General features: G+C 53.8%; 1 long non-coding RNA gene across 3 annotated transcripts; it reads left to right on the top strand.

Annotated features, from left to right (window-relative positions):
- Window positions 1-1,709: 1,709 nt before the first annotated feature.
- On the top strand, window positions 1,710-19,184 carry LOC117313245 (uncharacterized). 3 transcript variants are annotated; one of them, XR_012333648.1, is made up of 4 exons: window positions 1,710-1,825; window positions 3,323-8,104; window positions 11,707-16,739; window positions 19,046-19,184. It is a non-coding gene; the product is annotated as an uncharacterized lncRNA (long non-coding RNA). The 3 variants fall into 3 exon arrangements; XR_004527711.2 differs by lacking the exon at window positions 1,710-1,825 and having other exon boundaries at window positions 7,676-8,104; window positions 11,707-13,964; window positions 14,905-16,739; XR_004527710.2 differs by lacking the exon at window positions 1,710-1,825 and having other exon boundaries at window positions 7,869-8,104; window positions 11,707-14,793; window positions 14,905-16,739.
- The last annotated feature ends 4,191 nt before the right edge of the window (window positions 19,185-23,375 follow it).

The raw sequence follows: 23,375 nt of genomic DNA, 5'->3' as shown, positions 1-23,375 counted from the left end.
ATACACCAGTAATCTCCCCCCACCTTCAGTGTTAACTTCCTGCCTATCACATTTCCATTTACAAGGTCTGACCATTGACTAGTCCAAGCTGGAACGGCCAGGGTGGACTCAAGGACTGCAGCATACATTTTACCCCATTGAGAAACTTGGTTTAAAAAGGAATCTGGTAATACCCGAGCTGGGGGCGGGTTCTCAAATCCCCATTTTTTAATGATATTTTTTACTACTATGCCTGAAGAACACCTACAGTCGTTTCTTTACCCCACATTGGTGAGTCTGTAAACGGTTAATGACAATTTGCCTTTACGTGTAGCTTCTGGAAGATTTCTTCAACCTGGCTTCTGACGTTGTCTAATTGTGTGTGTGTGGTTTTTGTTGTTGTTTTGGGGTTTTTTTTGGCTGCGCTGCGTTGCTTCTGGGATCTTAGTTCCCCGACCAGGGGTCGAACCCGAGGTCCCAGCAGTGGAAGCACCGAGTCCTAACCACTGGACCACCAGGGAATTCCCATCATCCTGTGTGTTTATACCATGTTTAGGGAGGCACCTGTGATTTTCTTGTGCTGTATAGATTTTCACACATCTGATGTTCATTACAGGCCGCTTCTCTAGATAGCATGTAAGTTTAGGTCAAAATAGCAGGTTTTAGCAGGTGAGTCAGATCCAGTGTGAGAGGAAAAGCATCCCCACATATGAGGCAAACTTACTTCCCACAAATGGAGCCTTGACCGCCTGCTCCAACCCCACGGTGCTCCTGCCCCACCCCACCCTCCTCACCCGACCCTGCCTCAGCTCCTCCGCTGCCCGCTGCCCAGGCAACCCCCTGGCCGTACCTTCTCCTGGCCCGGATGAGAAGGTGCTGTTGGCAGGGGTGGCTCCCAGCTTGGCAGGGACTGACGGGGCGCACGGTCACCGTCTTCTCCGGCCCAGCGTCCTCAGGACCTGCTGGCTGCGGTTCAGGACGAAGAAAGGGAAACGAGGCCCATTTCTTGGGCAGTGGGTGTGGGGATTTTTTTTTTTGGATCAAAATATTTAGACCTGAGTAATGCCTTCCTTGACCCAGGCAGCAGCAGAGTGTGTGAACACCCATGAAGGCTCCAGGCAGGGTGTGAGGGGCAGGGCTGTGAAAAGGAGTTTGCCAATTCCCGGAAGAAGCTGGACAACTGGAACACAAATCCGCCCACGCTGTGCTGGGAGGTGCTGCCCCCAGGGATTTCTAAGAGCTGAGCGCCAAAGAAAAGCCGGGCAGGCTCACAGCCGGAGTTCTGGGAAGTGCCCATCCCAGGGCCTGTCCGTCCGCGGTAATTCACAGCGCTGGCTGGTCTGGGCTTTCACACAGGGCAGGATGGGAACACGTGGGCTCTCTTTACCGGGCTTCCCAGCGTGGGAGTTGTAGGCAGAGGCTTTGCACAGGGAGGATGGAGGAGGCATGGGGGAGGGCCCAGGGCAGGGTCTGCTCTCGGTCGGGAGGCGGGGCCTGGCAGCACTCTGCCCCTCTGCCTGGCTCTCTACCTTGATCTCCAGCACCGAGCAGGTGGGCAGTCATCACCTGTGGAACAGCTGCTGTCCCCGGAAGGGTCCCAGGGAGCCCATGTGGAGCAGTTCCTTCCCCCTGGACGGGTCGGGTGCCTCACTGCGACGCCGCCCACCCTGCAGGCTCCCTCGGACCAGGGCGGGAAGGGTTCGGATCACCCACACCTGACCTCATTCATTCAGGGCACAGTGATCTCTCGAGGGCCTACAGGGGAGGAAGGAACCGGACAGGCAGGATCCTGGGGAGGAGATAAGCCTTAAAGAAGTAATTACCCCAGCATTTCTTCAATCACATGGTGAGACATGCCCCGCTGGAAAGGATGGGAGCAAGGAGGGCTGACAGCAGTGGCAGCGCTGCTCTAACCTAGTCTGATGGGGGAGGGTGGTGGGCAAGATGGCGGTGCTGTGGCCGCCAGGTGCGGGCGGGAAGACCTGGCTGCGCCTCTGTGCTTGGCCCATCCTAATAAGCCTGAGAGGGCTCCTGAGTGAGCCTCCAGCAGCCCCGACCAGACCCCATCTCCTCCATCCCATTGAGCAGCTGGGGGACCTCAAGGCGTAAGATGTGGTCCCGCCCTGAAAGGAGAGGCCATGCCAGAAACACTCCCACTCTACGGGGTACCCTAGGCTTTTGCATCAACACCTCCATCGCTAAGTAAATATCAAGCACCTTCCTCTATGTAACGGTGGGCGGGTAGATGTGTCCTGGTCCCTGTGAATGCAATCTTACTTAGAATAAGGGTCTTTGCAGATGTAATCAAATTAAGGATGTCAAGATGAGACCATCCTGCATTTAGGGTGGGCCCCACATAGAATGACTGTGTCCTTATAGAAAGAGGAGAGGACGCAGACACACAGGGGAGAAGGCGTGTGAAGACGGGGGCAGAGATTGGAGGGATGCGGCTGTAGGCCCTGGAGGGCCAAGGGGTTTTGGCCACCCCAGGGAGCTAGAGGAGCGGCACGGGGCAGATTCTCCCTCTGAGCCTCGAGAAGGAGCCAACCCTGCCCACACCTTCATTTCGGATTTCTGGCCTCATTTCTGGTCTTCGTTTTGGATTTCTGGTGTTGGAGGTGCTTGATCAAAAAGTCTAGGGCTGGGACTTCCCTGGTGGCGCAGTGGTTGAGAGTCCGCCTGTCGATGCAGGGGACATGGGTTCGTGCCCTGGTCTGGGAAGATCCCACATGCCACGGAGCAGCTAAGCCCGTGCGCCACAACTACTGAGCCTGCGCTCTAGAGCCCGCGTGCCACGACTACTGAAGCCTGCGCGCCTAGAGCCCATGCTCCGCACCAAGAGAAGCCACCGCAAGGAGAAGCCCGCATACAGCAACGAAGAGTGGCCCCCGCTCGCCACAACTAGAGAAAGCCCGCGCGCAGCAACAAAGGCCCAACGCAGCCAAAAATAAAAAAAGAAATTAAAAAAAAAAAAGAAGTCTAGGGCCCCCAGGATGGGAGAGAATACATTTCTGTTGTCATAAGCAGTCCAGTTTACTACAGGAAACAAATACATTAAACATTCCCTACCAACGTCCTACGTGCGCTCTAAGACCACAGAGCAGCTGGCACGAGGCAGGAGGAACCCAGGAAGAGGGGAAGATAAAAGTGAAATCCAGGGTCTTGGTTACCTGTGGGGTGGGGTGCTGGGGAGCCGGGCATGAGGTGCACTAGAAGGCGTGATTGGTCCTGGCTTGTTTTATTTCTTAAGTGGTCGGTGGTACGTGGGCGTCCATGTTATCTCGTTATTTTCACCTCTGTTCTTCTGTATAAATGAACTATTTCATAATAGACGTTTTTTCAGAGGGCGAAGGATTCGGAGTCAGGTGCTGAGTTCATTTTCTGCACATTCCAGCCTGCGGTTCAGGATGCTCACTTGGGGGTAAGTGGTGGTGGGGAGATCGGAGTGCTTGGCTCAGGTGGGCACACCTTATTGGACGCCCCAGGGGCCAGGGTGGGACGCCAGCTCCAGTCACACAGCTGGTCCCTATGGCAGTGCAGGGTCTTTCCAATAAGAGAGGAAAAGACGGGTCCTTTTTGTCAAATAATTTAACACCTGTTTACATTTAACTTAGACCTTTGTGCAAATATCTTAAACCCAGATGGGGTTTAAGACAAAAGACATGCTGTCCTTGTTTAAAGGCTTGTGTGCCTGGGAATTCCCTGGCGGTCCAGTGGTTAAGACTCCGTGCTTCCACTGCAGGGGGCACGGGTTCCATCCCTGGTCGGAGAACTGAGATCCCGCTCAGTGCTCTTTGCGCCCCAGTCTCCATCCCTGTGGGTGGCAGAAAAACAGGTTCTCTCGCCCCTGACCTATTTCTCACTGTGTAAGATTAATATTTCCTCTGGGAGCCGGAAGCTGAGCTGTGCTTCTGCTCCCCACGTGGATGCTTTCCTCCTTGCAGTGCCTTCCAGGAATACCTCCAAGTACTGGCCAGCGTCTGCAGGATGGGGGCAGGAGTGGGGACCACTGTGAATCCCCCTCGAGCCCTGTCCCTCAGCCTCAACCCAACAGGCCACCCTGGCTCAGGAAAGCCCGCCCGCAGCAGCCCAGGCTGAGTCAGATTGTGTTCCTCCCTGGTTTCTGACACACTTGGAATGAAATCCACAACTCACCCAGCAGCAGTCACACTGGCTGCCTTAGTGGCTCTCAAACCTGCCAGGCTGGTTCCTGCCCCAGGGCATTTGCACTGGCTGTTCCTCTTTTCCCAGAACTCTCTGACCTGACCTCTCACACAGCTGACGTCTCCCAGTCTCTGAGTTGTCGTGCCATAGAGTCACCTCTTCCAGGAGGTCACCCCACCAAGGAGCCCCTCTCACCCTGCTTGCCTCTCCTGCCCCGTCCCTCACACAGCTCTTCGTGCAGCTCCTGGCTGTGGTCCCAGTGGGGAAGGGGGAAGCCGGGAGCCTCAGTCAGTGAGGCGATGAGCTTGGTCCTGGGAGAGGAGGGAGAGAGAGGTCACCAGGCCAACTCCCGTCCCAGCTACAGCAAGTCTATGAGGTTCCGTGGGCCCAGGTGCCGAGGACACAGGGAGGGCAAGAGGACATGGCCTCGGCCCTCGAGGAACCTAAATCCCCTGTGGGTGTAGACAGAGTGCAGGGGAAAGGAGGTGGTGGGGTCTGGGAGCCTGGGGGAAGGCACCACCTCTGGCCCAGGAAAAGCAGGGCAGTCTTCCTGGAAGAAGCAACATCAAAGGCAGGACAGAAAGGACAAGTAAGAGTTAGTCATGTGAGGAGAGTGGGGGAAGAAGGTCCATGCAGAGGCACCAGCAGCGCAAAGGCTGGGAGGAGGGTTTCGCTGAGGCTGGGGCGTCTACTGGACACTTCACCCCCTCTTCCCAAAGATGGGGGGTACTCAGATTTGCTCTGCCTGAGGGAAGGGAAATTCCGCAAAAGGGAGAGGTGGGGGACTTGCCTGGTAGTCCGGTGGTTAAGATTCCGTGCTCCCAATTCAGGGGGCACGGGTTCCGTCCCCGGTTGGGGAACTAAGATCCCGCATTCCGCACAGCGCGGCCAAAAAAATTAAAAATAGATAGATAAATAAATAAATAAAATTGAATTCCCAGATGACAGCCCCAAAGATGCACTTATATATGGAAAAAAAAGAGGGAGAGGGGGCTTCCTCCCTCCCAGCCCCTTTCCTGGGGCCCCCTGGGACAGTGAGGTGGGCCCCCAGCCGGCCGCCAGGAGGAGCGGGGGCAGGGTGGGGTGGCTCTGCCCCTTTCCCACGCCTGCAGGCTCCTCCCGCTGCAGCTGTGCCAGCTGGGGCTCCAGAGGGGTGTGGGAGCAGAGCCGCAGGTTCCCACCCACTGGCCAAGCGGCAACCTGCCTGGGGATGACAAGTTACAGTCTCTTGTGAGAAAGAGATTAAGGACTCCGAGTAAAAACTGAAGAGACCAAACCCATCCAGAGCAGCAAACCTCACTGGTGCGGCGTGGCGAGCCAGGCCGAGCCAGGAGTGGCTCCTCTGGGCTTTGGGCTGAGCTAAGGCCGTCTGGGGCAGGCGGTGGAGAAGGAAGGGCAGGCTGACCGGCGGGGCCAATGCACCGGGCCTGGGGGACGCTTGCTGGGCAGACACAAGGACCGTGGCAGCCACACGGAGGTCTGGATTCCCAGCCCGCCCGTGCAGGTCCACTGTGATTATTATTATTACGATGTAGTCTCCCTCATTCCTTCCACACTCAGGGAGTCGGGGGTAGGGGAAGGGACGGGTTTCCCTCTCAGTGACTCCACGTGTTGCCTCATCCTGCGTGGGGAGCGTGAAGGTGGTGAGTATTGGGGTGAACAGCATCAGGGGTGCCCCTTCTCCGACACTGGGGACCTCGGCCAGATCAAAGGCCCAGCGGTAGCCAGGAGGCTGGCCCCAGTCACCGGCTCACTTCACAGGTACTCCGAATGCCTGTTACATGCTGGCACTGCCCTGGGGGCTCTGAGTGTCACGGTGAACAAGAGCAGGTGTGGGTCCCTAATTTGGAGGGGCTTCCGGTCCTACAGGAAGCACTGACAGCATCAGAGAAGCAATACATCAGAAGAGCCATGACTACTCCACTGGCCTCAAAGATTGCTCCAAGGCCAGTGTGCGAACGTTAAAACCAAAATCCTGTGCGGTCTGGGTTTTCCCCAAGCAGTCCCCGGAAACTGCTCTCTTCCTGGAATCCAGAGCCCCGGCTCAGCGCATCTCTTACTTGGTACCCACGGCACTCTGCCCTGTTCACCCCACACCCTCCTCCCCCTCCCAGCTGTGGCCAAACCCCCTGGTCGCTTTTTAGGGCTCCTCACCCTACGGCGACCCCCTTAAACATGGGGATCCCATAAGGCTCCATCCCGAGCCCTCCTCTCCATCTGTACTCCCCGGGGAATCACATCCTTTCCTGAGGTTTCAATGACCATCTAGACAGTTCTATGGTCCCTGTAGTGGGTTGAGTCGTGTCCCCCCTAAAATTCACGTTTACCTGGAACTTCAGCATGTGAGCTTATTTGGAAATAGGGTCTTTGCAGATGCAGTTAGTTAAGATGGGGTCACACTAGAATAGGGTGGACCCTAAATCCAGTGACTGACATCCTTGCAAGAGGACCGTGTGAAGACACAAAGGGGAGAAGGTCAAGTACCAGAAAGGGGCAGAGGTCGGAGGGATGCAGCTGTAACTCAAGGTACACCAAGGATCGCCGGAAACCACCAGAGGCTGGAAGACGCAAGGAAGGATCCTTCCCTGAGTCTATGGAGGGAGCACGGCCATGCTGATACCGTGATTTCAGATATCTGGCCTCCTGGACCACGAGCGAATAAATTTCTGTTGTTTTAAAGCAGCCAGTTTGTGGTCACTTGTTATGGCAGCTCCAATCTGTCTCCCACCATGACCCCGAATGTCACCCCTGCATTTCCACCTGCCTACCAGACGCTCCTCTCTTCCGGAACTCCTCGTCTGGGGAACCGCATCCGTGCTGCCCAAGCCAGAGCCCCAGCCGTCCCCCGGACTCGTCCCTGCCCTCTACCCCGACATACAATGACTCACCAAGCCCTGCACGTTCCACCTCCCTAATCTTCCTTAAAAGCCAAAGAGATGCAATCCTGGAAACTTGACGGGTCCCTGGATTTCAAAACAAACAAAACCCAACTCGGAAAGACATTCTTGGAATACCTGGGGAAATCTGAACTCGGACTGGACACCAGATGCCATCCTGTCGAACTTCCAGTGTGATACTGGTCTTGTGGTTAAGGAGGAAAATGACCTTACGCGGGGAGATGCAGCTGAAGGGCCCTGGGACAAAGCACCGTCATGACTGCAATTTCAAGTGGTTCAGAAAAAGGAGATCTACCTGTCTCGCTATCTATCTACTGAGCGAAGGCAAAAGAGGAACACGGTAATAACTGTTGAATCCAAGTGGAGACCGTGGTCGCCAACTGTTCTTCCAACTTTCCTGCAGGATGAAGAGCTTCATGATAAAGAGTTGGGGGCAATCTTCTGATCTCATCCTGTTCTCTCGACCCCGCTGCCCGTGCCCTGCTCAGCCCCCATCACCTTCTCCTGCCCCAGGCGTCTCTGCTTCAGCTTTCCAGCGGGCTCCCTTGCACCACTTCTGCTCACCCCTGCCTCCCGTCCCTCCAGCCCACTGTCCACAGTGCCGCCAGACTCAGGGCTCCCGACCCAACCCTTATCATGCCCTTCCTTGCTTGACACCCTCCAAGCCTGCTCTTGGGACAAAGTTCAAATTCCTCATGTGACTACGAGGTCCCTTGTCACCTCTCCAGGCCTGTGTTTCTCTCAACTTCAAGCTCAACGCTCCATCGTGTTCTCCGCACTGACCTTACCTCCCACCCTTCGCAGGGAACACGCCTCCTGTCTTTACCTGCCTGTGCCACCTTCAGGTCTCGACTTAGATGCTGCCTTTCTGCAAGTCATGCGCCACCTCTGTGTGCTCCATGGCGCGCACTTACTCTGTACATAATCTAGCAAAGCTCGAATGCTGTATAGTAAATATTTTCTGGTGGTGCCTCTCCCCCGCCTGACAGCTGTCCCCATGAGGGGAAGGACTGGGACTGTTTTGTCATTATCTCCTGCCCTCCTGGCAGAGGCCCTGGCACATTGTAAGTATGCAATAAATAATTGATGAGTGGATAGCTGTATTGGGGCTGGATGGGTGGATGGATGGATGGATGGATGGATGGATGAAATAGGACAAGCAAAGGTGTCATGAGACCCTGGAGGAGGTGGGGATCAGGTTTAACTGAAGAAGTCTTATTAGAGGAGCTGAGAGGGCAGCATTTTGATGAAGCTGTGATTTGGTGAGCACTTCTTTGCTGGACACTAGACCGGGTACTTCACATGTAAAATTTCCCTTCATCCTCGTGGCAGCCTTTGGAGCGAGGTATCTTTCCCTTTTCTAAGTCTTATTTCATTAGGAATTATTATTTTAATAAAAATTTTATTGGGAGTCACATAGACACACTATATAAAATAGATAAACAATAATATATAAAGTAGATACACTGCACAGCACAGGGAACTCTACTCAATATTTTGTAATAACCTATAGGGGAAAAGAACTTGAAAAAGAATATACATATATTCCTATACACACACACACACACACACACACACACGTGTATGTATATATAACGGAATCACTCGCGGTACACCTGAAACTAACACACATTGTAACACACATTGTGTTAGTGTAAACTAACACACTATACTTCAATTAAGAAAAACTATAAAAAATTATCAAAAAATCTTTAAAAAATTAAAAAAAATGAATTAACGAACACTTGCATGTAACACAGCATTGAAAAGGTACAAAAGGATAGACAGTGAAAAAGAAGATTTCCAAGCTGCTGAGTTCCCAGACTGCTGTGGACACAGCAGGATTTCAATCAATATGCATTGAGTTGAATGACATTTTACACACGAAGAAACTGAAGCTCACAGAGGTACGGGAATTTGCCCGATGTCTCACAGCTTGATACGAAGGCAAAGTCAGGATTATAATCAGGTTCCTCTACCTCCAAACCTGCCCTCTCAGCCTAGGAGGAGAAATGGAGGGAGGAGGGCGGACATGGGGGGAGTCACAGACAAAGGCTCAGAGGCAGGAAAGCTGGGGCACGTTTTGGGGACGGGAGGAATTTGGCCAGAGGAGAGGGCTTGTGTCAGGAAACGGGATGAAGCTGGAGTTGGCACGAGGCCTTGAATGCCAGGCTCGGGAGCAGGCACAGCGCTGGAAGCAGTGGCAGAACCAGGCGGGGGACAAGGGCAAAGGTGGTGTTTTTGGAGTAGGGGCGGCAGGAGGCTGGGCAAGGCAGGAAAGCTGATTTTCCGGAGCGAAGTGAAAACAGCTGCAGAGAAACCAGCCAGACAGAGAAACTCGCCTCAGCTGGGATGCCTGCGCCTGGTCCTACCTGCTCATCCTCCCTGCGAGGTCATGAATCACCTCCTGGCCCAGGGAAGACACATGCCACCCTGCCCATGGGGCCACGGCAGTGCCTGGCAGAGACCGGGTGGCACCAGGGCGGCTGCTCCCTCTGAGCGCTGACTCACAGGGTCAGGGTGCACAGCCTGGTTTTGGAGGCTCACAGGGATCCCGCGGCCACCGTGGGAGAGGCGAGGGGTGTCTGAGCCCCTCTGTCCTTCCTCACGGAGGTGGGAGGGTGTATTGACTTAGAATTAGGAGTCCTAGCTCCTGGTTCTGGCTTTGCCACCAAACAGCTTTGGTGACGTGACCCAGAACAAAGTTCCTTGCCTCTCTGAGCCTCGGTCTTCCCTTCTGTGAAATGGGATGATGTCTCTCTCAGGGATGCCGAGAGCAGCAAGGACACACTGCACGTGGCACCTGGGAGGCATGCAGTGGGCGTTAGTCCCAGTCTCTCCTCCTCCCTGGGCCTCAATCTCCACCTCTTTGAAAGGAGGGTGACGGCTGAGGATGGTGGTATAGCTGTGGGGCGCTGCCAGCTGAGCCTGCGCAGAGGCGGAGTGCGCACCGGTTCCGCCCTCCGCAGCCTTTTGCCTGTGTGATTTGCTTACGGGGATGAAATCTGCAAGGAGGAAACTTCATAGGGGTGTCAGGGGCTCGAGACTTGGGGAGGGGATGAGGAACAAGGAGCCCTGGGCTCCCCAGGGGCCGGCGTCATCTGAGACAGCAGTGTTCAGGGTGGTTGTGGGGGGACCGTCCCTAGGGAGTGTCTGGGAAATGCAGGGTGGCGGGTTGCTTGTTATGGTGATTGTGGGTTCTACTGGGCATTTAGTGGGGACAGGGGCAAGGTGCTAGATTGTTCTAGACACTGCATTTCCGGAGAGTGAAAAGGGCTTTACGGGTTGCTTGTTATAAAAAGCTGGCACTGGAATTCTGACACAGGCTACCATATGGATGAACCAGGAGGACATGGTACTGAGAGAAACAAGCCAGGCATAAAAGGACAAATCCTGCAGGATTCCACTCATATGAGGTTCCTGGAGCCATCAGATCCACAGAGACAGACAGGAGGGTGGTGGGGCCCGGGGCTGGGGGAGGGGAGGGGGAGCGAGTGTTTCATGGGGACAGAGCTTCAGTCTGGGAAGATGGAAAGTTCTGGAGACGGATGGTGGAGATGGTTCGCAGCAATGTGAATCTACTTAATGCCACTGAACTGTGCGTGTAACGTGGCTGAGATGGGAAATTCTATGTTACGTGTATTTTATCACAATTAAAACGTGTGGGCATGAGGTGCGGAACCGCTGATTCCGATGCTAAAGGTCGAGCCGGCAGGGGACCATGGGAGGATTTTACAGTTCAGGGTGACAGGACTGTAGTTAGTGTCCGGGGGAGTCAAGGCCCACCCTGTCCTGATGGCCGGGGGTGCGGTGGGGTGGGTGGGAGAGAGAGAGGGGCCCAGAGGTCTTGCCCACCTCTCCCTCCACCACCCACTCAAGGAGAGAGGCTTCCTCCTGATCCTTTCTCCCTGATGTGACACAGAGCAAATGCAGCTGGGACCTGCGCAGATTACAAAGTGGGGGGAGAAGTCACACCTGTGAAATACCTGGTCTTAAATGAGCGTTTAATTTTTTTAAATTAAATTATTTTAAACATTTATTTTATTGTGGTAGAGTTGATTTACAATGTTGTGTTAATTTCTGCTGTACAGCAAAGTGGTTCAGTTATACATATATATATACATTCTTTTTCATATTCTTTTCCATGATGGTTTCTCACAGGATATAGAATACAGTTCCCCATGCTATACAGTAGGACCTTGTTTTTCATCCGTTTTATATAAAACAGTTTGCATCTGCTAGTCCCAAACTCCCAATCCTTCCTTCCCCCACCCCTCCTCCCCCTTGGCAACCACAAGTCTGTTCTCTATGTCTGTAAGTCTGTTTCTGTTTTGTAGATAAAGTTCATTTGTGCCATATTATAGATTCCACGTATAAGTGATATCATATGGTATTTTGTCTCAGTCTGACTTACTTCACTTACTATGATCATCTCTAGGTCCACCCATGTTGCTGCAAATGACATTATTTCATTCTTTTTTATGGCTGAGTAATAGTCCATTGTCTATATGTACCACATCTTCTTTATCCATTCCTCTGTGTGGCATGTGGGATCTTAGTTCCCCAACCAGGGATCAAACCCATGCCCCCTGCATTGGGAGCACGGAATCTTAACCACTGGACCTCCAGGGAAGTCTTACATGCACCTTTTTTTTTTTTTTTGCAGTACGCGGGCCTCTCACTGTTGCAGCTTCTCCCGTTGCAGAGCACAGGCTCCGGACGCGCAGGCTCAGCGGCCATGGCTCACGGGCCCAGCCACTCCGTGGCATGTGGGATCTTCCCGGACCGGGGCACGAACCCGTGTCCCCTGCATCGGCAGGCAGACTCTCAACCACTGTGCCACCAGGGAAGCCCCTACATGCACTTTTTAAAGAGTAAAATCTTTTCTTTTTTCTGCCATGGTTGGTAAGTCAGAGAGAGGAGCTGAATGGGCCGCCTGAACAAGGGGGGTGTGGGCAGAACTAGGGGGGATGCTAGGGTGGGTGTAGCTAGGAGTGGTGGTGGTGTGTATGTGTGTGACCTGCAGCTGCTGTAACAAATGACCCCACAAACTGAGTGTCTTAAAGCAACAGAAACATATTCTCACACAATCTGGAGGTGAGAAGTCCTAAAATTAAAGTGCTGGCAGGGCTGGTTCCTTCTGGAGGTTCTGGGGGAGAATCTGTCCCACGCCCCTCTCTAGCTTCTAGAGGTTGTGGAAAATCCCTGGCATTCCTGGGCTTGTAGCTGCATCCCTCCAACCTCTGCCTCTGTCCTCACACAGTGTTCTCCCCATGTGTCTCTCTGTCCAAATTTCCTCTTCTTAGAAGGATACAAGTCATTGGACTTGGGGTCCACCCTACTGCAATATGACCTTGTCCTAACCTAGCTACATCTGCAAAGACCCTATTTCCAAATAAGGTCCCATTTGGAGGTCGCAGGTGGACGTGAATTTTTTCGGAACACTATTCAACCCAGTAGAGGGTGGATCATGGAAGATACCCCAGGCCAGGGTCCACTGCCTCTGTGGCCTTTCATGCTCTCTGTGATCAGGGGTCAGGCTGTCACTGAGCAGGAGGGCCCTATGGGGTCTCCCCGGAACAGACAGCACCCCTGTCCTCCACCTGCCTCTCGTCTGTAGAAAAACTTTAGCCTCTGAGGCCTTTTCTGAGTTCCAAAGAATAAATTTAATTTAATCAGGGAAATGAGAATATGCAGAAACAAAGGAAAATAGTCAAGCAAGACAAAATAATAATAGTTTAGCCATTAGACAGAGTCAAGGACCTTTACTTCCTCCTCAAGGGCTAGAGATCATATTCTGAGCCACATCCTTTGAGCTGTTTTGCAGAGACTGAAACCCCAGCAGGTGGAAGAAGTTACCTGCGTGCTGACCACCAGCGTGGAGACCCTGACTGGCTGGAACCAGAAGGCTGATGACACTGACTCTTGGTTAGCTCACCACCAGCCAATCAGAAGAGCGTGCACGAGCTGATACACACCCCACAACCCCTTCCCAGCACGTAACCCCTTCCTCTTTTCCCTATAAAATCTCTGAGCAAAACCTGGGGAGGGAGGAGCTGGTTCTTTGGGACATGAGTCCACCTTCTCCCCAGGATTGCCAGCTTCCTCAGTAAAGCTGTCTTTCCTTCTACCCAGCACTTGTGTCTCAGTGTTGGATTAGCCGAACCTGAGTCTGGCAACAAAGAGGGCTGCCAAGATGGATCCGGGAAGGCCGTCCAATAAGGACATACTCTGGCCCCTACCATTGACAGTTTCCCTTCAGCAGAAATTCTTAATTCAGTGCTGCTGTGTCAGAGGGGAGATGAAATCAAGCCACAAGGCTCTCCAGGACCTGGAAGGGACGGTTTACGGAGAGGCTGTCACACCGATGGTGGAGGCTGAGCCCTCCAGGTGGGGCAGTGTGGCCACCACGTGCTCACCCGGTGTAACGGAAATGCCCCTTGTGAATGCCCAGCTCCCATGTGGTGTCGCTGAAGCTCACCTGGCCTGGGCTAAGTGCCCTGGAACTCCTTCCGCCGGGCGTAGGGCCACTCCAAGTGAACTAACAGATCCTTACTTCTTCCAGCTGTCTCATGGGAGTTGACGCCTGTGGATTTTGAACAGGATGTAAGCTGACCAAGGAAGGGTAGGAAGGGAGCCAATCAATCATCGCTGTAATCACCACAGAGGTTACTTTTTAGGCACCTATGCTGTTTCAGGTGTTTTCCACCTAGAAACCCTCCTGGGCCCCCCTGAGGCTAGCATGAGTGTTATCATCTGTGGCAACTGTATTTTCCAAAAGAGGGTTGCAACAACATCTCCTGTCCCACAGGCTCTTCTAGAACCTTCCCACTGTCCCACCAAGGAGTGGGGTCTAATTCCCCTGCCCTTGAACCTGCATGGGCTGCAGATTCACACTGGCCATGAGCCCCGAGACACTCGTAGGTGATTCAGCCACCCTCATGCCGCCATATTGGGAGGAAGCCCAAACTGGAGGCCTGGAACCAGAACCAGTCCACTGAGCCCTCCTGAGTGTCTGACCCACAGGAACCCTGGCAGACAGGACATAACTGGTAGTTTAAGCTGCTAAGTGTTGGGGTCGTTTGTTACACAGGAATAGATCACGGCATCAAAGCCAGTTTCTCAGTGAGGAAGATGAGGCTCAGAGAGCTCGGGCAAACTTGCCCAGGGCCACACAGCAAATGCACAGGAGAGTTTGAATTCAAACCTAGTTTGATGACTTCAAGGCCTGAGCTCTACACAGCTAACATTTTCTCCACCTGCACATATGCACACATGTGTCAGTGAGGTCACCTGTACCAGGAAGAAAGCCACTCAAAGCCTTTTGCTGCGGCTGCAGAAGGAACGGTGCTGGGCTGGGGGTGGAGACCTGGGCTGGAAGGAGCACCTGGGCCACCTTGCCCTCAGCCTCGCTGTCTTTGCCCATCTTGTACCTCACACACTCATTCCTCTGTTGATACCGTTTCCTGAAACACCTGCTGTGTGTAGGCTCCCGCTAGGCTAGGTGCTCAGAAGTCAAATGTCAGTTGAGTTCCGTATTGTCACGGGCCCCCGTCTAGTGAGGAAGACAGGCCCCTAACGGTCCATCACCATCCAACCCCCATCACAGCGGGACGTGCTCAACGCAGAGGGTGTCATGCTGCTGGCAGGGCTGAAGCTGTGTCTTCCGAGCCTCTAGAAGGTTACCCTGCCTCCCCAGGAGAGCAGAATCCTCACCTGCCTGGCTCGCCGCTGTAGCCCCCTCGCTTGACATGTAACAACAGCAGCTAATTTGTGGGGGGTGGGCAGGCTTCGTGGGTTCTGGGCTCTTTTCCAAGCACATGATATGTACTGATGGATGTAACCCTTTATGCCCATTTCACAGATGAGCAGGACTGAGGTGGGGAGAAGCTACATAACTTGCCCAGGTCACCCACCCAGCAGGGAGCAAGGCGTGGTTGTCTGGCTCTGGACCGGTCGCTCAGAACCACAAACGGTGGGTGCTTGAGAAACACCTACTAAAGGAAGACCCAGGGGAACGTTTGGGCGGAGGCTGGAAGCTGGGCTGCTGCTTACGGCGGCGGAGCCCTGGGGGAGGGCATGGCAGGGTGGTTCCAGGCTAGGAGCAGGGGTGTCAATAGGCGGCCGTGCAGGCTTCATCCTATTGTGCTGTGCTTTCAGCCTGTGGGGTGTGATCAGCTGGATGATTTTAGGGAGCAGTGAGGTAAGGGACCTGGCACTAAATAGCACCGAGTCACATGGTGAGAAAGACATTCCATTTTCAATTACCCATCAGTCCTGAACAAACAGATTCAGTCTCAGTCTAATGATGACTAATGTCTTTTTTTTTTTTTAAACATAAAGAGCAGCTCTTGGGTTCAGAGCCACAGTTTTAGAATATTATTTTTCACTGCATTCATTGTCACCTTCTGCTTACTCCAAGTGACATGGTGTTTCAACCAGTGTTGGGTTTATGGCAAACGTCTGAAATCCCCAAATCACAGTGGCCTCTGTAAGAGAAGTTTATTTCTCTCATACAAATGCAGTCCTGAGGTAAACCTTCCAAGGTCAGTAGGGAGGTTCCATGACCATCAGGAAACCAGCCTCCTTCTATCTTGTTGCTATACTCCCTCATGGTCTAATGTAGCTGCCCCTGCTCCAGCTATCATGTTTGCATTCCAGCTAGAAGGATGGAAGAAGGGGATGCTGAAGTGCACATCCTCCTCCTTTTAAAAATACTTCTAGGAAGTTCCAACCACCGCTTCTGCTCATGTGCAGAACTTCGGTTGAATGGCCATAACTTGCTACAAGTGGGGTTGGGAAATATAGCCTGGATCTGGGCAGCTAAAAGTCAGGGCTCTAATGTAAAGTGAGAAGGTGTGAACAGACAGTGGGGACACCAGCCACGTCTGCCACAGATTGTTTTCCTTTTGTGATGAAGACATCCTATTCCCTTTTCATTTAAAATTCAGTGAGGAAAGAGAGTCACTTCGAAGGAAAAGGTAAGTAAATAAAAGAACAGGTGGCACATGGCTAAGGCAAAAATTTCCAAGCTGGCCCTGGGATCACTGAGATTTGGGAAACACACTGTGAAGACAGGAACACGAAGTGAGTGTGTAAGCTGAGAATCAGGCTGGCTCTCAGGCCCGGGTGTGGACAGGGGCCTGCGGCTGGAGAGATCCCAGGAGAATCGGAGAGGAAGCAAGTGCTTGTTCCAGAAGAGAGGCTGAGAGGGTCTGAGCCAGGCCGCGGAGCTGGAGGCCAGAAGTGTGGGGTGAGGGCAGCCACCTGCCTGCTGAGAAGCGCCAGGAAGGCTTGCAGGCTCCCGCCGGCCTGTTTGCTTTGGAGGTAGGCGCTGAGGTCAGGGGCCCCTGATGGGGTTTCAGGAGAAAGGGAAAGGTTTGGAGCCAAGGTGGTGAAGTTAAAGGGGGACAGGTCAGAAGTCAGTAGCTCAGAGGCTGCTGGGAGGAACCCACGAGGTCAGCTAGGCTAAGCCCACAGGGGGTCCTGAATAAGTGAACGAACAATGCACTGACACGGGCGGGACTCATGACCTTGTCTGCATCTTCTCACTGCGTCCCCACAGCACGATGAACCCGCCCTGATCTGCTCCCCGCCCCAGGCTTCCTGCACCTTGGTCGGCTGTGCTCCCTGCTGTGCCCTGATGCCAGGAGCAGGGCCTGGCACAGCAAGGCCACCGCGGGGATGTGCTGGTGAACGGTGAGTGGGTGACCGACCTCTCCTGCGTCTGTGCCCAGACTCCCTCCAGCAAGCGTTGCATGGATCGAGGCAGCTCTGGTGGCGGTGGCGAGGGCTTGATCTCCCCAAATAAACGGGGTGGGGACGGAAGTGTGGCTTTCGTGCTCCACCCTGATTCCCCAGGCGGGAAGCCAGCAGACGGGCCCATTTCCAGGACCGCAGTGCTTTCAGCAGAGTATTTTTGGAGCACATGAGCCTTATTTTAGCTTTTGGGGTTGCTCCCACCCTGGTGCTGCCTGTGGTGAGACGGGACAGCCTTCCCCGGGGGTCCTGCCTTCGCCCCCACCCCCACCCCAAGCTGGGCCACCTTTGGGGCCTGTCTGGGGACTAGAGAGTTCTGCAGGGCAGGCTGGCTCTCTTAGTCTGGCAGAGTGACTGGAGACCTCACTCCTCCCCTTCCTGCTGTGAGACCCCCGTGCTAATCACTGAAGTCCTCCGCATCCCCATTTCCTTACCTGTCAAAAGGGGAAAACACCTCCCTTAGTACAATTCAAGGTTTCCGTGAGACTAAAACAAGAGGCAAAGCCCCAAAGCCCTTTAAAAAACCCCAAAGCTGCTATACAGCTTTAACCAGCGCCACCTTCTTCCTCAGGGATGATATGTGTGTGCCACCACATTTTTTTCCGTGTAACTCTCCTGAACCTGCCTGGAACCAGCCCCACTAATCTACTTGCTGCCTCCTGAACAAACCCTCCAATTTCATGCCTCTTGGCCTTTGCACTTGCTGTTTCCTGTGCCTAAACTGCTCGCCATCTGGCAAACTCCTATTTATCCTATGAAACCCAGCTCAGAAGGCCCCTTCTCTGAAACACAGTTAGATGTCCTAGATATTGCATGGGCCTTGGAGTCAGGAGGCCTGGGTTCTAGTCCTATCTCTGCCTGTGACTTGACAAATCACTGCAACTCTCAGGACTTCAGTTTCTCCACTTATAATTGTTTCTGTTTGTCTCCACGTCAGCACCATGCTTTATTTGTCCCAAGTCCTTTTCTTCCTCCCCAACGCCTAAGGCAGTTACTATCCCAGGATAATAACAAATCAGCACCAAGTTCACTGGGCTCTGCATTGGCCTCGTCCCCTGGAAGCCCCAGGGGAAGGCAGAGTACCCCCAAATTGACTCACGGGAAATGCAGGTTGTGAGTTCTACACCGGTGGGCAGTAGTGCCTGGAGGCAAAGCAGCGATCCCTTCCTCAGCGGGGCCTCATCCCCCACATGGGTCCTGACACTGGATGCTAAGTCATGAGGACCCAGAGCCCAGCTATGGGGACCCAGTGGGTGTCACAGGAAGCCCAGTGTCGCCCTCCTGAGGAGGCTGCGAGCACCGGGCCTCTCCCACTGGATTGGAAGCTCCGTGAAGGTAGCTCCCGGACGCAGCTCCCGTCCTGGCGATGTCTACCCCGTACGCAGTAGGTGCTCACCGAGCACTAGCTGACAGGTGACTGAGTGGGTGACTTTGGGCAGGCTCTTCACCCTAAACTTCATTTCCTTCAGCTACAACCATTTCACGAGGGGTCATGTCTTTAAACTGGTTTATAATATTTTCTGACAGGTAGACATTTTTAGTTTTTATGTAGTTGAATTGATCAGTCTTTTATTTTATGGCCCTCTCCTTCCTCTCCAAGATGAGAAATTCTCCCAGGGTTGCTTCCTATTGAAAAAAAATCCAAATCTCGTGTGCATCTGGGATTTATTTTGGTAGAAGGAGGAAGGTAAGGATGCAACGATCTTTCCCAGTTGTCCTAACCCCAATTATTGAATTTTTTTCCTCACTGATTTGAAACACCATCTTTATGTTCTAAATTCCCTTTTGACCACTATGATGCCTTTCAGTGCATCAAATATCAGAAAATCCAACCAAAGTGTCTTAAAGAATTGTAAAAAGAAGTGTTAGCAAGTGATGGAGCCCAGAGGCAGAGTGAGTCAATTCAGCAACTCAGTGACACATCTCTTGGCTCTGCTGTCTGCTACACAAATGTCATCACGGTTCCGACACAGCACCCGGAACAGAGGCTGCAGGCGTCCTTGTACCCACCCTGTGCTTTAGAAGCAAGTCACAGAATGCCCCCAGCATCCCATTCCTTTGCGGTAGGTCCGATAATAATCCATTCTGTAGGTGGGTTCATTTGCCCAGCGCCACGCAGCCGCTAAACAGAGCCAGGGCCTGAACCCGGGCAGTTGGCTGCAGGGGATGCCGTGCCTCTCACGGCACTGCTCACTGTGTCCCTATTACATCTGCCTTATTAATTCTGTTCTCCTTTGCCTCTACAGGGTCCCCCACTGTGTGAGGAAGAAGAGTTGGCCTCTTAGTCTTGTCCGTCTACTTACGTTCACTTGAACTTCCACAGTCCTTGGTTTATGGTCTGGGCTGCAGACAACATCAGCGGGACCAGATGACAGAGGACTCCCCTTTCTCACAGTAGGATCGGTGGCTGGGCCTGGGTCAGGTGCTCCTCGGTGACAAGGCACTGGGGCAGGTTCCCCAGGTATCATCTGATGCCTCCAGAGACCTCAGGGAATGAACGTATGATCAAAGAGTTTCATACCCAGTCAAGTTGGCGTAAAGGCGAGTCATTTTAAACACGTGCCGTCACTCCGGAAAAATTACAGTAATGACATCGTGGTCTTTACCATGTGAAAGCAACTCCCAGCCACTCACCATCACTCATCTTCTTGGAGCCTGCAGCAACTGGGAGAGGGCTGGTCCTGCCAGGTGAGAAAGGGAGGTGGGGCCCCACTGTGCGGTCACCAGCTAGAGGGAGGCGAAGGGCCCCTCCCCACCGCCCCACCTGAGCCTCTGGCCCTTGGCTGAGAACCTACTGAATGAAGGTGTGGATGCGTGAACGGACCACACGTTTCAGAGCTCCCAGAGCCAAGAGGTGTGTGTTCTTGTGCACGTGGCATCAACCCTGCCCGGGGAGGGGACTCTTGGGGTGGCCGGTGGCGATTCATGGGGTGGGGGAGCCACCCTAGGGTCCGTGGTGGACCTCTTGCTGGGACTAGGCGGCGTGAAGGGCAAATCCTGGGTCTCGGTCACGGCTGGGCACGATGGGCGGAGAGGCAGCCTGGTCTCTGCCCTGGGGCCCCTGGACCTGGTCTCTTATCATGGCAGTTCACTCACCTACTCAGCGGGCACAGTGAGCCTCTGCCCTTAGGGCCGCTGGGCAGCTCTGGAAGCCACGGTGATGAGGAAGCCGCGCCTGGTGGGGCACGACCAGGGCCGGCGGGGGCGTCCTCTTCGGGCGGCGGGGGTCAGGCGAGGCCTCATCACACGGGGTGTCTGAGCCGGTCCTCAGCCCCCCAGGAGGTGGGCATTTGGGGAGCAAGTTGCATAGGGCCTGGCGCCCCTCCTGTTCCTCATGACGCTGAGCCCCAGGACTTGCCCAGAGCGGCCTGGGTACCCTGCACACGGGTGTCTCCAGCTGGAAACCCCGCTGGAAGGAGTAACGGGGACTCAGACTCCCAGGGATGGACAAGGTTTTATCTGTAATAATGTCATTTCAACACACACATCGGCCGGAGACACGCTTATGCTCCTGTAGCCCTCGTAACTTATAAAACGCCAATAAAATTCAAATTAGACAGAGGGAAGCCCACGAAACGAATACAGTTTAGATTAATAATATAATTAAAGGGTTAATTTAATGTGAAGGATGATTCTAAAACTTGTGGTAAAATAATACACAACATAAGATTCACCCTCTTCACTCACAATGTTGTCAACCATCATCCCAACCTTCTCGAGAACTTTGTCGTCTCCCCAGACAGAAGGTCTGTCCCGTGAAACAACACGCGCTGAAACAAAATCGTTGCTTGTGTCGAGACTGTCACCAAGCAGGTGTGGGGAAGGGAAGCTTAGACCTGCCTGGCGCCTGGGTGACCAAACGGCCCACGTTCTTCGGTTTCCAGCTTTTACAGCACCGCTCACGCACTGACTCGGCCTCTGTTGCCTGGTGACAATTAATGTGGTTGGTACCCACGTGGGACTCTTGCCACAGTGTATTAACGTAGTCACTGACTTAAGAAACTGAGGGCTTCTTTGACGAAAACGGGTTTCAATTGCACATTTTCCTTGTAAAAGAGTTTTGCCTGTTCCGGCCAATGTAGGGTGCCTGGACGTTTTCGAATAAGCACATGCTACCCTGCGTCACGCTTGCCTGTCTGGTTCCAAAACTCGATGCACACAGGAATCCTGAGGTTAGAAAGCAGTCAGCAAGATGACTCAGAATACGTATCATGGGAAGAAAAACACAAAACTGAAAAATGTATGCAGAGAGCTTGCGGTTTCTAGGAATACAGTCAGGAGTCTGCAGCATGACTATTTCTGGCGGCTGATGGGGCGGGGCAGAAGGGGCAGAGGCGGGGCTGTCCTGAGAAGGGTGGAGCCCCGCTGGGGGGCGGGAACGAGAGAGGCTTGGGAGGTAGCGTCCAGAGGAGCCGGTGCTGTGGCGCACCGGAGCGCGAGCCCCAGGGAGGGGCCCGCGGAACACCTGCCCCCACGACGCCCACGTCCGAATCCCAGAAATCTGTGATCCGCTCCCTTGCATGGCAAGCGTTGCCCCCAGCTATCTGACAGAGAGAGAAGGAGAGAGAGAGAGAGAGAGAGAGAGAGAGAGAGAGAGAGAGAGAGGGGGAGAGAGGGGGAGAGAGAGAGAGAGAGAGATGGGAGGCACCAGGGACCTGGGAGAGACGAGGCCAAGGTCCTCCCATGGGTGGGGGTCTGGTGCCGGGACAGGTTAAAGAGGCCGAGCGGAGCGGCCAGAACAGGTGCCCTAGAGGCCGCACAAACCAGGAGAGCGCACCGTGGGACCGGCAGCCTCCACTCTGCAGTGCACTTTGGGGATGGCCGTGGGGTCGCCTGGGAGGAAGAGGAGCGGACGGGAGGCAAGCCAGCCGGCGGGGAGAGCAGGGGGGAGGGGAGCTGCCAGCCCCCGCCCCAACCGAAGAGTCTGGAGGGGGCGGGGGCCCAGGAGCAGGGCTGGCCTGGCGAGGTGGCAGGGGGAGGCTGTGAAGCCGGGAAACCTGTGGGCCGGGAGGGGGAGCGACCCTTGGCAAGGAAAACACTCGTTCAAATCCTCCTTCGTCGGCCGGGAAATCTCCCGCGAAGCACGTACACGTGGACCCTTCTTTCCCTTCTTCTCAGGGGAAAAGGACTGAGAGCAGAACGTGGCTCTTAACTTTCGCTTCCAAGTAAACCACATGACTTGTGTGCAGCTTTATCAGAAAAAATTAATTTTATGTGACTGAAAAAAAAAAGGGATGGGTTTTTTTTGGAAAGGTGCTGTGAGAAATCTTTGTCCAAAAACGGCAGCAGCTCCCTGCCTACGTGGGGTGTAGCTGACCTGTCCCCGGGGTCACAGTTCTGGTTAGATGTCAACCACGTCTGTCCCAGGAGGGGTTATGAGAAGACCTGGAACGGGAATTCCCTGGCGGTCCAGTGCTCAGGACTCTGTGAGTCCACTGCAGGGGGCACGGGTTCAATCCCTGATCAGGGAGCTAAGATCCCGCAAGCCGCACAAAGGCCGGGCTCGATGTTCTGAGACCACACAGAGCAGAACAGCCTTTGGCGGACCTCTGGGGCTCTGGGTGACGTGTGTTTGTTTTTAAGGTAAAAATAGTGCCACAGACTTGGCCAAGCACTTCATATTTATCTAATGGCCCCTTTTCAGGGAGGTGGAGCCCCAAGGGACAGAGCCCCCGGTTCACACTCAGGTCAGGCTCGAGAGCCCACGCGGCGCCCTGCTCTCCAGGACACCCCCCATGACGGTCCACGTTACACCTGGGACTGGTATTTGGCGGACAACTGAAACTGTTACAGAAACGGGGAAAATATGGATAGCATACAGAAAAACTATCATTCAGAGAATTGTTCTCCAAAATTTGCTGTGTACCTTTCCACTTTTAGGGCCCATATAGGCATTTGTGCTTTTTCTATACACCTTTTTTTTTTTAATTTTTGATGTGGACCATTTTTAAAGTCTTTATTGAATTTGTTACAATATTGCTTGTTTTGGTTTTTTGGCTGCGAGGCACATGGGGGTCTTAGCTCTCCTACGCACCCCCTGCATCGGAAGGTGAAGTCTTAACCACTGGACCACCAGGGAAGTCGCTCTATACACTTTTATTGTGCCTTTTCCTTTTGTGTCACAAAAGTGGGGAAATCCTGCGCTTTCTGAGGGCAGGCTGCCTGCTTGCTCGGTCTCACCTCGATGCCTGGCAGCGCAGCTACAGTGGAAGCCCCCTGACCACTGAGGACTGGACAAACGGAGGATCCTAGCTGGCCTTGAGCTCCCACCTTCCGGGGCCAGTTTCTTGTGCAAGTTCACCCACCGCCAGCCTCTGCAGCTCTGCCCCAGCGGCCCAGAGCCACCACGGCTGGCCCATCTCCAGGGCCTGGGAGGCGGACAGCAATGCTGGAAGGAGGTGCTTTCTCATCCGTCACCTCTTCTGTCCTGGAACTCAGATCTGTGCCTTGGGTGGTGAGATTAGGTCACATGACCTGTCTACTGAGGCTGCTCCAACATCCTCACCACGTGGACCAGAGCAGCTCCCTGAGGGAAGCCTTGGGATGTCAGTGCCCAGGGGGACCAGTGCCTCACCT

The sequence above is a fragment of the Tursiops truncatus genome, chromosome 8 (assembly GCF_011762595.2).
Source record: "Tursiops truncatus isolate mTurTru1 chromosome 8, mTurTru1.mat.Y, whole genome shotgun sequence".
Lineage (NCBI taxonomy): Eukaryota > Metazoa > Chordata > Mammalia > Artiodactyla > Delphinidae > Tursiops > Tursiops truncatus.
Note: the sequence above shows the minus strand (reverse complement) of the source record. Positions and strands in the feature narration are given on the sequence as shown.